The 18,596-nt window shown below is 46.2% G+C and overlaps 1 protein-coding gene across 5 annotated transcripts in view; it reads left to right on the forward strand.

Moving 5' to 3' along the window:
- The first annotated feature begins 13,419 nt into the window (after positions 1 to 13,419).
- Positions 13,420 to 18,596, forward strand: part of PLCG2 (phospholipase C gamma 2) — a 68,579-nt gene continuing 63,402 nt past the window's right edge. For 2 of the 5 annotated variants that reach the window (XM_063168080.1, XM_063168082.1), the window contains exons 1-2: positions 13,420 to 13,480; positions 17,749 to 17,902. The gene's annotated coding sequence lies outside the window, so the exon portion shown is untranslated. The remainder of the gene's footprint in view (positions 13,481 to 17,748; positions 17,903 to 18,596) is intronic. The other 3 variants (XM_063168081.1, XM_063168083.1, XM_063168084.1) reach the window with 2 other exon arrangements.

An 18,596-nucleotide genomic window follows, 5' to 3' on the forward strand; every position in this document is an offset into this window, starting at 1 on the left:
ATTTTCATTTCTATTGACAGGGAAAAGCTTAAGTGAGTATTTGAGATTAGCCATTTTTATTAATAACAGATCTTGGAATATCCTTTTTGCCAATAACATCAAACATGCTGGTATTTTTCCTGCTAGCCTGATATCTGCTTTTTTTTCCCCCAGGTAATCTCACTTTCATGTTTTTCACCAGCCAGCTAGAACAAGTACTGTAATACCTTTCTAATGTTCCAGTGGGCCCTATCAGATTTAAAATACATACATACCCAAACCTCACAGACCTGCTGGCCATGGATGAACCTTGTTATGTAAATATCTTTTTCCTACTAATCTCTACAAAGATCCAAGCAGAGCTCTGTGTAGAACAGAGCTCCCTGTTTGTGTTCAGACCATTAAATTGGTCTCAGCACCTAAATCCACCAGTTTGCTTTGCAGATCTGGCAGTTGATATAGTAACCAGTTTCTTGTTAATTTTTCTTCCAGCTGGGATAGGACATCAAGCATTAATCCTTTAATTCTTATGCAGCATACATTTGTAGTTGAGTTGTTCACAGTAGATACTGAGATACTTTTAAATCATAGCAGGCTCTCCCACCCAGAATCTCCCATTTTTAAATAAGCCTTTGCTATGAAATCCTTGCCTTTGCATTAAATTACGAAAAGGTCCTTTTAAAAAGTGAACTTTGCTTTGAATATGTGGTCAGAGACCCACTGACTGTCTCACTTTAATAGAAGCCTTGCTGCTTTCTTTGGTATGTGCTGTACCTCCTTATATTGAAATACTGAAACCTTGGCTTAGGGACACTTTTCTTTCTATATTTTACCTATTATGATGGCATTAAGGATAATTAATGTTAGTGACTCATTTGCCAGGTGCTTTATGATCTTGGGGCTGGGTTTGTTATTTACTGCTGCAGAGGGGCAGAGTGTGATCCCTAAAGGTTGCAAAAACACATTTATCAAGAACACTTCAAATTTCAGTTTGGGCCATAATGTTAGAAACACACAATCTGTGGTTGATTGTTGTTTATGAAAGAGAACAGGTATTGTAAACCTGTCTATTGACCAGAGTTTTATGTTCTCTGACTCTGTTTTACCAGCTGTCTCCCTTCCATGTGGTTCTCTCCAGGCCTGACAGATGGGATGAGCAGTGGCAGGGCTGGGGGAACATGCCTGTGCCTGGATGGGGCCCATCAAGATACCCTTCATGGTAAGGAAAAGAGATTCTACTGTGCACATGGCCTAGAGTAGGGGCAGGATTTGTCCATTGTAGTAACAAAAAAATAAATCAGAACTTTATAAAAACCCCAGCTACAGCTGGAACAAACCTCCCTGTGACTCAGGCCAAGGGCTGTGTGAGGGGCAGCAGGGACAGCTGAGCTCAGACACAGCATTGCTCCTGCCCTCACTGAGGTGAAATTCTTGTTTTAACATTGCAGTGAACTTGGTAAAGAGTATTTTTGGCTGGAACAGTCTGACCCAGACTTCTGCAACAGTCCACTATTAACTGATAAGTTAAAGGAGGCTCTGGGGGAATTGTGGATATAGCTAAAGCTAACGGGATGAAATCCATCCCTGGAATGGAGGCTGGCAGGGGGCTGAGTCCTCTTGCTCAAGCCTGGTAAAGATGCCAGGTTCTGCTCCTTCACAACTCTTCAGAAAATGTGCTGGGTGTCATTGTCAGAGGGATTTTTGGTTTAGAGCTCAGGGGAACCTCCCCGAGCACTGAGGGCAAAGCTGCACTGCGCAGCCAGAGCTGTGTGTGGCCATGGGATGCTCACACAGGATCCCATGCTACATGGAGATGTGGAATTCCCTCTTTTGGGGGTCTGTCTGGCTCCTCGTGACAGGAGAGTGAGTGGTGGTGGTTCTGCCTTAGTGCCTGTGACAGTGACATTGTGTTCCTGCACAGTGAGAGCTGCAGGACCCCAGAGTGCCAAGTGCCCAGGTCACCTCCTTCATATTTGAGAGCTTCCAAGTGACCTTTCTTGGAAATGCAGCTGATTTATGAGGACAGGGAAAGTGGGGCAGTGCACAGAGGGCAGAGCACGGTCCTGATGGGTGTTTCCAAAAAGCAGCCCCATCCCACTGCTGCCAGTGAGAGGCTCCCCAACACCCCCAGATGACGTGACCTGGTGGACATCCCTGGATGTTTTGTCAGGCCCAGCACCAGGGCCATCTCCTGCGAGAAACTCTCAAATAAATAAATAAAAACCCCAAAGCAGGGGGGGGAGAAAAGGAGAAAAAAGTTGCAGCGAAGGTTGAGGCTGCTGCAGAGCTGATGACATCAATGTTTCCATGGTGACAAAATCTTCACTTAGGTATGGTGAGTGCCCTGAGCTTGCGGCTGCCAAGGAAACCCGCCCGAGCTCCAGCACAGCCACTGCGGTCCCGGGCCTTCCTCCCCCTCCTCCTCCTTCTCCTCCTGCTCTTCTCCCTGCCCTGCTGCCCAGGGGCTCTGAGCTGCACCCTGCTCCCTGTCCCATGTGGAAGTTAGTCGGTAGAATTGTCCATTTTTGCCCCCACTGCTGTGCCAGCTCATCCTGGAAATGATGAGGGAAAGCTGCCACCAGCAGGGACATGGGGACATGGTGGCTCTGTGACATTGGCACGCCACAAGTCACCTGCTGTCCATTGATGGGCTCCAATGTCTTCATGGCGGCCAAACAGAGCTCTTGGCTTCCTGCAGCTCATGAGTGAAATTGCTTTGGGTTTTGGGGTCTGGTTTGGGGTGACACCAGGTGCTCCGGGAGCCCAGCCTGGTGTGGGGACCCTCCCTTTCCTGGGACATGGTGTGGTGTGGCCTCAAGGCCACAAGTGGCTGGAGGGGTGACTGTGGAGGAGCAGGTGGGTGGGATATTTTACATTCCTCCATGCCTTAAAATGCAGCATGAAACAAACCCATCTGTGGCCACTCCTTTGCTGGGAGGGTGTCCCAGCACAGCCTGAGTTGGATCTGGGTAATTTTTTTTCCTATGATTCAGGTTAAAATCCTTTGAGTACCCACAGCGTCAGAGACAACCCCCAAGGAGAATTAGGGAAATTGATGACATGACAACAGTGTTTATCCTCCCCCACCATCACGTTTTCCCTCCTCTTCGTTAGTACAAATGGGAAGCTTCTCCTGAAGTTTGGTTATTCTCTAGAAATGCACTGAATTCAGACAAGAGCAGTCATTAGTCACCAGGGTGAACCCAGGGCTAACAAGCAGTGAGTAAAGTGATGAAAAATAATTGGCAAGAGGTTTGGGTCTGAATGAAGTCCTGATTTTAGTGCTGTGCTCAGCTGAAGCCATGCCACTGTTGGCCAAGTGTGAGCACCCTGACCAGTGCTCCCACAGCAGCCCTGACAGCCAGAAGGACCCCACAGGCCTCTGCACATGGTGGCAGCCAGGTTGGTGGCCAAGGGCTCTGTCCTGCCGTGAATTAATTTCCAGTGAAAAAGCATAACCAAATCCCACGAAAGCTGATGGAAAATGTTCTTTTCTAGCTCATTTTAAGGCAGACCCCAGTGATTAAACAGCAGTCTGAGAATCTTTGTTTGGTTTTGTGTTTTTAAAGGTATTGAATACAGGCCTAATGGCTCCAGTGATGGATTGTGTCACATGATGCCACTGCATCACTCCACGTGTGACCATGGCCAGCCCTGTGCCACCCCGCCAGGGACTGTCTCCTTGCCTGTCTGCACTCTGAGGTACAGCCCTGGCTTTGATTTTAGAAGCTGGGGGTTTAGGTCTTGGTCAAGCTGTTGTTATTTCAGGAAAAGAAAACAAAAAAAAAGCAGCAATGTGTCTAAAAGAGAAACATCTGGCATGTGAGACACTGCTGGCGCTCAGGCTGCGGGGTCTGTGATCCATCAGGCTCCGAGCCACGCCGTGCCTGAGCCCAGCCAGCTGCTGGGAAGGGAAGGAAAGGAAGGGAAAAGCAGAGCTGCCAAATCCCAATGGCACGAGGCAGCTGGCCCGGTGCTCCCAACCAGGGCACTGAGGCGGCAGTAGAGCAGGTAACCAGGGGTTACAGATAACCAGGGGTTCTGGGGGAAAAAGGCACAATTTACCAGGAGGCAGAACTTCTATTCTGGGGGAAAAAGGCACAATTTACCAGGAGGCAGAACTGTGGTCCAAGGAAAGCCCAACCTGCTGCTTGAGTCTTTAAAGGAAGTCCAACAGTTTTGCAGTAAAATGGCTTAATTAAATCCCACAGCTGTGGTAGGAGCAAAGGCGATTAACTAATAGAAAATCTCTTGAGAAAATGAAGGATTTTTTTAGGCCTGATTTTTGAGAATAATTATCAATTTATTGATATCCCTTCAAAATAATTATGAATTTTACACAGTACCAGACCTCCACTACCCGATTTCTGGTCACAGAGAGGAGTGTAGTCAAAGGGAAATGACTCACAGCTGCCTGTGGTTGAAATTAATGAGATATTTATCTGGAAATGTTCTTGTCAGTGGCTTTTCCTTGTATTTTCAATCAGGACAACAGCATGGAAAACATCGCTGAGACAGTGGTGTCCTCACTGTGGTGGATGCAGGAACAGGAGGATCAGCTCTGGTAAGTGGAGAATCAGAGGAGCGATGGGGTGTAAGGCCAAGAAAACCCTGTCTGAATGTTCCAGCTGACTTGCTGCAGTAAGCAGCCCACGATAACCCCACACATGGTATTTAACGAGGACAGAAGGGAGAAAGGAGATGATGGGGAAAACCTGAAATCAGCTGTGAGACCTTGGGATGGGACTTGTTCTTTTTAAAAAAATTTTTCTTTGCCCATCCCTAGAAAGCCCTTTCACATCCTGCATCATCTTTCCTGTAAGCAGCAAGCAGCTCTTCCAGGAGATTTAAATAGATGTGCAAGAGAAATCCTTCCCCTGCCTGCGCCTGGGGTTACCCCGCGCGTCATCTTCTCGGAGAGGAGCAGCAGTGGCCCTGTGAGCAGGGAGCTGAGCTTTCTGCATTGCTTCAAAGCCCTGCTCTGCCAACCAGATTATTGATCAAGAGGAAACGTCGGCGTTTCAGAAGCTTCCCCAAAAAGGCACGGAGCCTACTCGGCTCCTGTGCGTCACTGGGGATTTTTTTATCCGCGGATTTTCCGGCGCGTTTAACACAGCCGGGTCGTCCAGGAGGGACCCTGGCAGAATCTCCCTGCTGAGTGACTCACACTCGCACATCATGGGAATATGGGTTGACTTCAACATACTGCACTTTTCAACTCTGATTCATGCCACCCCAGGAGAGTAAATAAGGCAGCTCCACACACATCGCGGCCGTGACGAGCTGCCTTCCCACTGAAAAGGTGTCAGGACGAATGACACTGCCAGGGAATGCTGTCACCTATAGCTTAGCCAGCAATTTCCCAAATAGGACAAAATGTCTCTTTGCATGTACACCACAAGTCCCCTTGCAGCCTGGGGTACCTGCCCTCTTTCATGTTGCAGGTCTTTAGCAAACCAAAGGAGCTGTGCTAAGTCCAGTGAGTTTTTGGCAGGTTTGCTAAAGCCTGGGGACATTTATTAGCAATGTGGAGTTGTCACTTTCCAGGCAGATCATTTCTCTGCAGATCAATTCAGAAGGGTGGCTCAAAAAAGCAGAGAGCCTCACTTGGCTGGATGATTCCCAAATCCAGGGTAAGCCAGGTCACTGCTGCAGAAGGCGTTACGTGATGTGTTTAGCACCATAGAGACAAAAATCAGGAGTATATTTTTTTAACAAGATCTAAATGAATTATGTATCTGAAATCAGTTGTTTGGGGAAAAACTCCAACTGTCATTACTGGTACCTGGATGGTGGTGAGTCACCAAATTACATCCTTGGGTTAGGGAAACAGGGATCTGAATAAGTGAATGTCTAGTAGCCTGTTAAGCCAGTGAAGCAATCCAGCTAAAGCAACTCCTGTACCAGTCAGATGATTTCTTCAGTACATTTGCACTCCAATCCTGGCTTGCAGCTTTGCCAGGAAAGCCCAAGGAAAATGCCCAGGTACTCCTTACAGCTCCTGTAGGGAGCAGCAGCCCCTGGGTCAGCTCTGGCAGCTCCCTCCAGCACATGGCTCTGCAAACCCAGTGACTCAGCAGGAATATCTTGGCAGAAATCATCAAAAGAAGGAAGCCTTAGCTGTCTCCTGATAGCAGATTGTGGATTTGTGCTTTTTATTTAGCCTGATCTGTCATTGAGACTGTGTAACTATCGGTCTGTGCCTGGAGGGAGCTGGATTACAGGTGATTTTTCTGATTGCAGGTTGCTGATGTGAAAAAGTGAATGTGTTCTTAGGCAGGTTAGCCAAATGGAAGGGCAGAAGTTATTGAATAAGCTTTAAGTGAATTGGGGGCTTAATTCCCAGCGAATGCCAGCTCCTCCAGTTCTTTTCTCCCTTAGGCTTTAATAAAAATCTGTCTTATCCTGAAGCCTGCAAGAGAAATATCTCAAGCAGCACAATTAGTGCATGCTATGCCACCTCTTACGGTGCTGTAATATTGTCTTTCTTTCAAAGTAAATAAAGAAAGAAAGAACCCCCCTCATTTGATTACATGTTCTGTTCTTTCCTCCAGCCTTGTCAACGTGAAGCACAGGGATTGCCTAATCTGCTCTCATTATTTAATTATGTGACTGCACTGGCTTCTGGCCCTAACCCATCACGACTGGCACTGCATTCCTGCCCAGCCTGCAGGCACCTCCAGCTCTGGTGGCTATGGGAAGTGTGTCCTCACATTCTCTGCCTATTGGGAGTGTGAGTGGGCAGCCAGCACAGGGTAAGGGCATGGCTTGGGTCCAGCTGAGGAGTGAAGCACTGGGTCCCCAGCACCCAGGCCTGTGGTCCCCAGGGGACATCAGCCAAGCCCTTGAGGAGGAGGCAAGTGGAGGCACTGGGTGTCCACACCCTTCCTGGCATGCCCACTCCCCGGGAGTGCCAATGGGATGTGTGTGGTGGTGTTGTGCCCGTGCTCCCAGGATTCCTGCTGGTCCCGGGGTGTGCCAGGGCTCGGTCCAGCTGCAGGGCAGTGCCAGCTCCTGGTGGGAGCTGAGCCCCAGCCCTGGCACAAGCTCTCCTCTGGCCATCCAATCTCTCCTGCCCTCAGGGGACAGCTGCAGCCTGCTTATGTCTGGGGGTGGTGTCTTAATCCAGCTACTTAAAAAACCCAGTGAAAAAGTCCTTCTGCTAAAATGCTGCTGTAGGAAGGGCAGAGGAGCCCCAGCTGCATGGCTCAACAGCATGGATGAGAGTTGAGCTTCAGTGATGTTATACCAGATGAATTTATCCTCTCACCCTTAGTCAAAATGTCTGCATACCTGGTCTCTAAATCACTGTTTTCATTATCTTGTTATTTATCTCTCTCCCTCACAGAGCTATTAAAGTCCTGGGATTAAGAACATAAAATGTGTCTCCAACACAGAGTCCGTGCCCTTTGCTGTTGGCAGTTTCCCCACGTGAGGCCCTCAGCAGTGTAGCTGTGTGGGCCAGAGAAAGAAATGAGGAGAATTTGGTCCCCCCAGCTTGAGCCTTGAGGCACATGGTGCTTTTCTTCCTCTTCCACTTGCAGGGAAATGAGTCACCGTTGGGATGGCATCTTCTGCGTGAGGTTGGTGCAGCTCTGAGATGGACCCTGGCTGAGTAAGGGAGGTTTGATGGCAGGTAAGGAGGTGAGAAAGAGCCACTTCTGTCACTAGCTTTGCACAAGCACTTTGGCTCTCTACAGTTTTCATTAGGTGAGCAGCTGCAGAGGCACAGGGTGATGGATTTTCCACTGTCAGTCCTCTTTGCCTGTGTCTGAGCAGCTTTGCCTTGGGGGATGGACTTTGTGGGGCTCCTGCACCGAGGCCAAATTCTTCCTGCACCAGGATGGTAACACATATGTGGGATACCTATGGAAAAAAAAGGATTTCAATGAAATTTGGTGCTATTGTTTCTTAGGCTTTCAGCATCCCCACCTAAATTCACAAGGTGCTGAAGGATGAGGCGCCTGTTTTCCTCTGTTCTCATTTCATTTTGTTTCCTTTGTTTGGTCCCCATCATAGCAGCACTTGGTCCCAGGCCCAGCACTTAGCAGCAGTAGCACAGGAATTGATTTCAGCAGAAGCAGACAATTTCCTAAATTATTAATGTTAATAGTGGACAAACCACAGGACACAAGCAAAAATATACAGAACAAAGAGCTGGAGAAAAGCAAGAGGATGGCAGCCAGAATCATCAGGGTGATGAGAGACAGAGCAGGGATAGAAAAAGATATGTCCTGCATAAATGGGACCAAAATGAAGCACACAGAGAAGGTTTTGGGAAAATCCAAAAGCAAAGCAGTGCACCCCTTGGAGAGATTCCCAATTGCTATGGATACATGCACTGTTATTATCAGGGTTTTATAACAAGCAGCTCACACGCAGAAATTCCTACATAATGAAATATCAGTGTCCCATGCCTGCATTAGAAACATGCTGGGGGGGTAGAGGAGACCCCTGTGCTGTCCCCATCCTGTGCCCTGCCTCAGGGGTGGTCCCTGAGGTTGCCCAGTGCCTATGGCACAGGGTAGCTCGCTGCCAGCCTGCCTGGCATGCCCTAGTTGTGTTTCTCAGAACCCCTCCGTGTTTTCAGCTGATTTGCTTTGACATCAGCAGCCGGCAAGAAGTTCTCTGTGTCGGGGTGCGTGGGAGTGCTATGTGACACCTTAATCATGCTAAACAGGAACACACATTCAGATTTCCTCGGCATTTCAAAGAAATGTGATTTCCTTTGTGCTGCAAAGAAAGAGCCGACTTGATTGCGACTCTCTGTGGAGATCAGCTCTGGTGCCTGTGAATTAGGGTGCCAGGATCTCATTCTGGGAAAAAAAGGGAGATAAAACACACCAGGCTTTTGAGCTGCAGCTATTAGGTTTAAGTTTCTTGCTAGTAACTGGGGTTAATTTTGAGGAGATCTGTTTAATTTAATTGGCCAATGTATCAAGAAATCAGATTTTGTTAAAAAATTAAAATTTGCATACAGTCAAAGTACTATATCATACTGAAATATATATACTGAAATATCATACTGAATCCCAACTTTGGAAACAGTTATTAGTTGTTTAGCACAGGCATGGGAAACTAATGCAAAGTCCAAATGTGTGATTCACTTGTTAACTTATTTCTCCTCTCTGTATGAGTGACAAAATGCTTAAAATCTCAGGGAAGACTCAACTAGGGATGAATATAAATGAGTACAGATATAAGTGAGCATTTGCTGACCCCGATGAAATGAAATGGTAGGGAGGAATCATGAGACACCTGCTAGCACAGGGCCCAGTGAAGAGTGATGGTGATGTAGGGTGGGATTTCATAGCTGGTGTTATTTGTGCTATCTGGCAAGGCCATTGGGAAAGCTGGATGTGCTGGTGTGTTCATTCTGCTGACAGCCTCACTTGCTCAGCTTTGCTCATCTGGATACACAGGACTGCTTGGATGCTCAACATGAAAATGCTTTTCATTTTTTGCTATTTAAGAGATAACCTTAAAAACAGCACATTAGGTAAACTACCACCCATGGTAACAAGCAAAACTCCTGTTGGATCTGATAAATGAATTTGAAAGATCATGCTCAATTTAGCAAAGCACTGTGCTCCTGCTGGATATGTTCCCAAAGCATGGGACTGAAATGTAGTACTGCCCAGGAGCCCCTGCCAGGGGCACTGAGGTTTGCCATGGCATTTACCACACACGTGGTAATTGTTGCTACCCAAATGTTTCAGTTTTCGGTTCCAAATTAACTGTTGCCTAACCCTATTCACATAGCGTGCAAAAAAAGTAGGTCACTCAAGGCAGCAGGTATTGCTGGGCTTGGAAATCCACTTCTGTACATTCACAGTTCAGCAGCTCCTCTAGAGGAGGGATCACATCTGCTGTCACCAGCTCCTACCGAGCTGCTGCCTCAAAAGAGCAGTGACGTGCATTCCTCTCCCCAGTGGAATGTCAGGGTGCTTTTCCTTTCACAGGTGGGCTGCTCTGAGACAGGGAATGTCCCCTCCCATCTTCAGTGGCAATGATCTTCCTGTTTTAATTGAGAGCTAATAATAATCTCCTCTTGCTCTCTGAATCGGGGTCTGGATTTCTGGTCTCAGACTAGAAAATGACATCTCTGCTCCAGGGGAAGCTGGAAGGAGGATGAATTTCTCTTCCCGTGCCTTGGTCTCCTGTTCCTCTATGATGCTGCAAAAGCCAGGAGCTGCTCAGGATCAGGATAAGCCCTGCTCCCTGTGGCTGCCAGGGGCTGCTGGGCTGCACAGTGCTGTCCCCATGGAGTGGCCCAGGAGCTGGTGGAGCAGCCCTGCCCTGGAAAACAGGACAGAACACAGTGGCAGAAGCAGGGTGGGCTTGTCCTGTGAGCCTCCAAAGAGGAGTTCAGCATTGGATTGACAACACTGGATGTTTGTCCACGATGAGCTGCTCTTTCCCACGGTGCTCAGGCATTCTCCTCAGGGGGATTAAGGCAGTTTGCATGATCAGTTCTTGGCACCCAACCCCTAATAGTTTGTGTTCTGAATCCTGCCTGCTGGCCTGGGGTTACCTGCCCTGGTCATCTGCAGCAAAGCAGACCCAGGCAGGACCTTTCTGCAGCTCCCTCACTGCATTGCCACACAGTCCCACGCCTGAACTGGTTTCTCTCACCTCATTCTCTTGCTGTCTTTAAGTCTCCACATTTTGTGCCTGGCTGGCTGGAGGCAGACCTGTGATGGCACTTGGAAATGGCAAAGGGTTCTTAGTCCCTCAGTTACAACACATCCACTTGCAACGTGGTAGGGGTTGGGTTGGAAGGCAGCCACTGCTCCTTCTCCCTGGGTGGAGTAAGGGGCTCTCCCCCACCCATTTGTCAAATCAATGTTGTTTTAGAGCTGGGGTTAAGCAGTCACATAGAATTACCTGTGTAAAAATACAGTACAGGGAATGTTAGCTAAGCTCCACTTAGATCACTGCAGATGTGTTATTTTGGGACACATTCATACTGTGCAGTCCTTATTCAGACAAAACTGCAATTGACGTAATTTTTTCCATAATGTTGCTTTTATTTGAAATCATATCTATACATCTTGTACAAATCAAACTAATAATAAGCATTTCCATGTCAGACTCTACTTATGGATTCATTTTGGAAGTTAGTTTATAGACATGATTTGACTTCAGTGGGATTTATGTCCCTAAAAGGACTGCAGCAACAGGGGACAAATGCTTGTAAGTGGCTTTTTGTCTATAATTTAACATATTTGTTTGTGGAACCCTGAACAGTGTTCTAATCTTCCATCTGAAAACTGCCTTGTCACCTCTTGATTTACAGTATTTTCCTTTGCCTTGCCTCTCTACAACTCAGTATTTCTTACAAGGCAGATATTGTCAAATCTCTTTCTTGAAACATATAATAACCACCTTTTGTATTGAACAGGCATATAAATTACTCAGCTTATATGACAGAACAGAAAATAAAGAGTTGAGTATCTGGCAGAGATGGTGAAGAGTGATGTTATTATAACCTTATTGTGAAAGATTTGCCAGCAGAAAGTTACATATCTGTGAGGTAATCAATGACAATATTCCCTTTATTACAGCAAATACCAGAAAAGATTATTGTAGGATGAATTTCCAGATAAATCACTACTCTCTTTTTGGGATGTTCAGTAGCCATTCTTGTGTAGCACAGATGGGATTCAGAGCTTAAATAGACCCCAGGCAATGAAAGCCTCCTGATCACAGGGGTTGCCTATCAGTGTTACAGATGTATAATTCAGATCTTCTTGGGAATTTTCCCAAGATGTTTGTTTTTCAGTGGGAAATAGCGTCCCTGCAGAATTAATATCTCACAGATTTTCAAATTTTCCTTCATGAAAATTACACCAGGAATGGAACAGCTATTTCAATGTGGAATTTGGTCCAGATGAAACCAAATCACAGTGCTTGGCTTGGAGCAGTTTCAAACAACCATCCATCCTTGCCTTAGCTGCCGACAGACCTATGGGATTTGTGTTTGAATGCTTTGTCCCTCCAGCTCCTGCAAACAGGCTTGGCTCATCTTGTGGCTGAAGAAGGGCATCCACCCTGGCAGCCACCACGGCCCTGGGCAAAGAGCTGCAAGGAAGCAGAAAGAAAAACTGAAGAATTCAGTTGAAATCAGGGGAAAAGATTATCAGGTCTAGAGGCAGCTTAGAGAAAAGCATCTGTATCAGCCTCTCCGTGCCCTGCCAGTGATTCAAACTGCTTGGCCCTCTTTAAGCCTCTGAATCGAGCAAGGGTAATTAGGACAGGCGCAAGGGTAATCAGGACAGCCCAACACAGACACGGAGGAGAAGCCCAAAGCATCGTCTCACCAGCTCCATCCTTGGTGCCCGACTGTATCCCTATTACCCAGGGCATGGTGGGAATGGCCAGCCCTCCCCTAAACATCACCTGCAGCACCCGATCAATAACGAGCAGCATTACCGTCAGCGCTTTCTGCTTGATTTATCGCTGCTTGGGAACATCAGCTGACTTTGGATGGAGCCTTAGGATCAACCTGGCTGAAGTGGAAGAATAAAGAGCTAAAAGCCCTTGGTCGCCGTTTATTCGCGGCTGGGATTGGGTGCACGGCTCCATCTCTTGGCGACTGCACGGCAGCGCTGGGGTTTGTCCCCGCAGGGTGGGAATGACAGCGTTTCCTTCGCTGAGTGTCACCAAATCAAACAGGCTTTGATTTGGAAATCAGAGTCAGGTGCAGCCCAATCTCGGTGTTGAGTTTTTTTGTGCTTAAGGGCTGAAAGTCGCTCACAGGCTTTGGCTGCTCGGTATCCTTTCCCCTCTCTGCGTTGTAGGTGGATTAGCTTCCTGATAACCTCGGAGTTATCAGGAATATCCTGGTATCAGCTTGGAAAAGCCTTCTAAGATCCTCGAGTCCAAGCATTAGCCCAGCCCAGCCCTGCCAAGCCCACCGCTGCAGCACGTCCCCAAGAGCCGCATCTGCGCATCTCGAAAATCCCCCCAGGGATGGTGACTCCATCGCCAAAGTTTAAAAGTGTTATCACCTCAAGAGAGACTTATTTATGGTCTGATTCTCCGAACACAGGTTCCTCTCAGGCTCCGCATCCCGTGGGATGTCCGGGACGGATGGCAGGGTCCCTGTGGTTGCAGGCAGGGGCCGGGACACTCGGGGACCGCTCCCGACGTGTCCCCGCGGAGCCCGCACACGCTCCCGTCCCGCAATCTCTGCTGCCCTCGCATGGCGCCTCTAGGAAAGGAAACGAGCCGGGTTTGGGCACGTTGGGGCTTGAAGAGGACGCGTGCCATCAGTGATCGCCACTGCGGGCTCGCAGGCACTTTGGCAGGTGCTGATGGTCATGACCCTTTCCGCGGTAATAACACTGAAAATTGATCGTCGCTGGACTTTGTCACATTCAAAGCCGTGTTCAATAATTAACCTGAGCTTCTCTAGCAACGGTCTTGAAATACAGACCTAACAATCCAAGCCATCAAATTGCATGTGTCCAGGCAGGGAGTCCTTGTCTGCTCTTTGGTAAGTGGTTTCATTCTTTATAATGTCATTTTGTTCTTCACTAATGCTCTCCATCCAAGGTTATCAGGAAGCTAATCAGCTAGACTTCCCAAGCAGAAATCATTACCTGGCAAAATACTACTCATCCTGAAGAGCAAACACAGCCTCGAGCCCTGCCTTGAATAGGTATTAAAGAAGGCTGTTCCAACTTGATGGTAAGAATAAAAATTTCATTTGCATTAGGGTCTTACTGCAGTTACTAGTAATAATTATATTTTATACAGTATCAAATTATAGCTCTAGCTGTCAAGAAAGTCTGAATAGACTCTGCTCCTCAGCTATGAGGAACTCCAGTGCTCTGAGTTTCTCATACTCAATACCATTTCTAGCTATAAATTTTGCTTTCATTTTGTTTAAGCTTAATTTTAATACAAGACTGTTCTTACTGTTCACTCCCAGTGGGTAAATCCCATGGTGATATCTGCAGTGTTTTGCACACCTGTGTGCCTGCTCTCATGGCAGTTACCAAACCCCAAGTAAGCTCATTGTACAAGGGACAGTAACTACAGCATGCAAAGGACTGAACGTGCTGTCCCATGGGATGTGTGCCACATGCAAATATGGCTCACATGTGCAAGAGCAGATTTGAGAAGATAAGCTGCTAAACTGGCCTATCTCTGGGAGAAAGTCAGGCTGGCAGACTGAAACAGCTGAGCTAACAGCTAAACTGATCTTTAATCCATCTTTGCTGTAAACTATCTAGAAAGAGATCACCAGGCACTAAGTAGCCTGTGTGGATGAGGTAAATGATAAAACCTGAGAAAAATCATTGGGAAACTGGGAAAGTAATAATTTTGAAACATCAAAACTACTGGAATTGTATAACTGTATCCAGTGCAAGGCATATGGCAGTTGGCATGTCTGGAGGTGACTTTGCTGATGCAGTTAGACTTAGTTGCTCACTTATGAATCCCCTTTCAAAGACACCAGTTGAAAAGACCCAGTTGGTGTGTAGCATGAAGAAGCAGCACTTCAGAGCCAAGCCAGAAACTTGTACAATTTCACAGAGCAACATTTCTCCTAAATGAATCCTGAGCAGAAATTCTGCTAGTACTGGATGTGGGCAGTGAGTGGCATCGTGGTATCACAGAAGCAGCAGCAGAGCAGCAAACTAAGAGGATTAGACACAGCAGAGGAACAGATAAGAGGCTGAGGAGGGGTAATTTTCAGGATGGGGATCCTACCTGTGTTTAGTGCTCTGTTCATATGCCCACACATGATAAGTTTTATAATACAATGCAGCTTATGGAAATTAGTACCATTGACCTGTGAATCTTGTGCTGCTCCTTCATCTCTGCAGGAAAGCAGGCATCTCTCCTCTTTCCCTGTGGACTGATGTGCCTTCTGCAGGGTTTGTAGAAATGCAGTGCACAAGGTCCTAGTGAAGGAAACACCTGGTACCTTTGGACTCACTGAACCATCACTAGTTTGTCATTAAAAGGGAGGAGGGCATAAATGGTCCTAGAAGAATGCACACAAACCCTGGTATGAATAACAAAGCAAGTGCCAGAGTAGCATGGATGATAGGAAAGGAGAATTTTAGGAATCTGAACCATGCAAAGATGCTTGCTGGTGTTCCTGGGTCAGTGGCTTGGAACCACAGCAGCCAGGAGCTCCTGGAAGGTTTGCTGAGGGCTCCAGGTGGGAGGAGTGGAATTGGAACTGCAGCAAGTTCCTGACTGAGACTCACAGTCCACATACCACACCCTTCTAGCTTGAGGAAGTGTAGTAGAAGGGATATATAAATGTAATGTGCCATATATAAATAGGAATATTACTTTGCCAGTCTCTTTCTGTGTTATATGCTCAGTGGCAGCACCTATAAGTCATCAGTTCTGTTATCTGTAAGTACAGGATAGGGCCAGTTTTGTTTTAAAAATCAGTTCATCATGCTAATTTCAAACCTCAGTGCTGTAATATTGACTTTCTTTTTATTACATAATCCTTTGCCTTTGGGAAAGGAGTATAGAAGGTGTTTAAGTTGTCATCAACAACTAATGCTATAAAATATATTTCTTTTTTACCAACATGATTGTATCATATCGTAGCTGAAAAAACAGAGATATGAATAAATATGGTTGGCATATTGGCCTCAGAATTACAAATTGTTTTTTCAGTGCTACACTCATGCAGATTTAGTTTTAAAGTATGGCAAGATAACTTCTGATAGCAGAGATTCCATCTGGAGTAAAACAATAGCAATGTTAGTTGTAATAATGCTGCACTGGTGGTGGAGCCTTGTTGATAAATAGTGTACCACAAATACTGCATCCCAAACACTGCCACCTGTATTCCTGATCCAAAATCCCAGCAAAGTGAAGATCCTCCTGCCCATTTTGCAGCTGGGGAAGGTGAGGCACAGTGACTAGCCTGAGCAAGTTGCAGGGCTGGGGAGAGCAGAGTGTGGCTGTGATCCCAGCAGGAACTGTGTCCTGCCATGCCAACCCTGGGCTGGGCAGAGCAGCTGCTGCCATGCAGAGACTCTGGGGAGGATTGGGAAGCTCCCATTGCAATGAGGTGTTCTGATCCCTTGAAAAAACTCAGTGTTTTGGAGTGCTGCTGCTCTCTCGAGATGCCTGTGCAGTGCTTTCTGCACGAAGTTGTCCCTGTCCCCTTTGTGACACCAACCTCCACCGTATTTACAGTCCAAACAACCTGAGTGCAAACGAGGAAGGAAAACAAGCAGGCAGCTGCTTTCCATTGAGTTCATGGGTTTCTCCTGGATGCTTTGCAAGAGTTTTGTTTAGCCCAGCTCCGCTTTCTGCCCGCAGTGATGTGAACAAGCAGAGGAGCCACGGCCTCTCTGGTGTCAGTGCAGGTGGCCCAGCTGTGGTCACACAACAGCAGCAGCTCAGGTGGGAGGGTTTGAGATGTGACCTGGGGCTACAAAACCACAGCACAGCCTCGGTGATGTCCTTTGGTTTGTTATTCTGCTCTTTGTTCTCAAGGGCCTGCAACAAGCCCTACAGAATAAAAAGGGCCTGTTTGCTGTGTTCGGGATTTTAGGGTATCTTTTTGAACAAATTGTTGCAAATCAGCTGCTAAAAATGTGTCTGCCATTTCTTTAAAAGGGTATTTCCTGTAAAATCAGCTGGGATTGTCACTCTGCTCTCTTCTCATCTGCACTAACCCAGCACTTTGGTACAAGAAGTATGGCCATTTCTTCCTTGTTCTTTTCTCAGCTAAAACATATCCAGAAAGACTGCTGGTTTCCTTCAGTCAGAGGGAAGTCTAATTAAAAACCATATTTATTATGATGGCAGGACCAGCCTACCCCTCAAACATTCATCTTTCCTTTTAACAGTAAAAATAAAAAGGAGATAGTGTTGAACCAATGTGTTGCAGGGACTCCACACACACTGAGGAGCAACTGCAGCTTTTTTTTATCTTCAGCTGATCCAAATTTTTCTGCAGAGCCTGATTTTTGGCAGAGTGATTAAAAACATTTTTGATCAAGCCTGGGAAGGCAGCAAATTTGTTCACAGCACACACATAAATAATGCCATGTCTGAAGGTCTAAAAAATATCTATAAAACATATGTCAGCAAGAAATAGCATTTCCAAGGCAGCTCTGCTCTCAACTTTTCCGTTGGAATTTTGAAACAGAGATTATTAGTGTGAATTTTTAAATAATCATGGAGGTTTTAGAACAACATGTGCTTGGTGATTCTTTTCCTGTTTGCAAAATGTTTTTTTTCTTTTAAGTGAATAATTAACAAATTTCTTACTCTATTTTTTTTTGTCACATCAACTTAATATAGAGAGATATATCTTAATGTATTTAAAGTTGTTCATAGACGTCTTGGCACAACAGATTTTTCCTTCTCTCTTTGTCAACACAAGAATCAGTTCTTTGCTGGCTGGTTGGATTTTTCATTAACGAATTTCAAAACACACAGTGCTTTGCTTAATTACAGAGCGTCTATTTTCAGCTTCCTCATCAGAAGGTAGATGTAACTGTGTAACATGCAGATTGAATTCCAGGTATTTCAGCCAATTATGCTGTTCAAGGACTACTCTTGCGAGCTTCTAAGTGGTTCTGTTGCATTAATTTTCCATGCCCTTTTACAGCAGTAAAGATTATCAGCTTGTTTACTGCTAATAAGTAACAACCACGAAAGGCCAAATTAAAAGCAGTTTTGTAACTTAAAGAGACATATCTCCAGTTGATCCTCTATTTTCCATTACCTTCAACATTCACAGTGTTAGTTTTGGATTTGTGTTTTCAGATTTTTCTTATCTCCATGGGCTGAGCTGGGGCAGAGGTGGCAAGAGGCAGATGAGGACAGCAGGAGCAGGGATTGCCTTTTTCCACAGCAAGTGCTGGATGAATATGTGTGTGAAGCTTCAGCTTGAAACCAATTATGCCTCAGCTCTTCTCTGGTGGGAATCGAGTTAATAATAATCTCTCATTGTCTTCCTGTCCTCCTTCTGCTATTGTCTGTGCTGCAATCCAAAGGAGCACTGGTTTTAGCTATTTAGCATTTCTGCGATAACTGCAGCCACAGATGCAAAGTATTCCCCTTAAAGTGGTATTCTTCAGAGTGAAACATGATGTTGATGCCTCAGCTAGCTGTAGGTGAACTCAAAGTTTGCATTTTTTAGCCAAAAAAAGTTTTCTTGCATGCTTTTTCTGTCTGAGAGAACCACAAAACAAAAATGCCTGTCTTTTAAATTCTCAGCCCCACATTTCCTGACTGACCCAGTATGAACCACTGCTGCTCTGCACACATTATTTCCTCTCTTTGAAAAACAAAAGAAAAAAACAGCCACAGTCTGGCAATACCTTGCATTTCCATTGACCTTATGTCTCATCTTTTGGGGGTAGCAAGCTGCTCTTGACATGAAGGGAGCTAAAAGCAGAGCAGGGCAGAGGCAGATATGGGGTTGGAGACATCACCTCCTCCAGCCCTGCCCTTTCTGGTTCTGCTGACTGATCTCCTCCCTGACATCAAAGCACCTCACCAGTGTCCACTGTCGTGGGAGGCTGGAAATATTTTGTTATATTCTTTCTGCTGTATCAAGGATATTTTTTGCTGCCTTTTTTGTCTGGCAATTTTCTTAGCAAAACCTCCTG

The sequence above is a fragment of the Melospiza melodia genome, chromosome 13 (assembly GCF_035770615.1).
Source record: "Melospiza melodia melodia isolate bMelMel2 chromosome 13, bMelMel2.pri, whole genome shotgun sequence".
Taxonomy (NCBI): Eukaryota; Metazoa; Chordata; class Aves; order Passeriformes; family Passerellidae; genus Melospiza; species Melospiza melodia.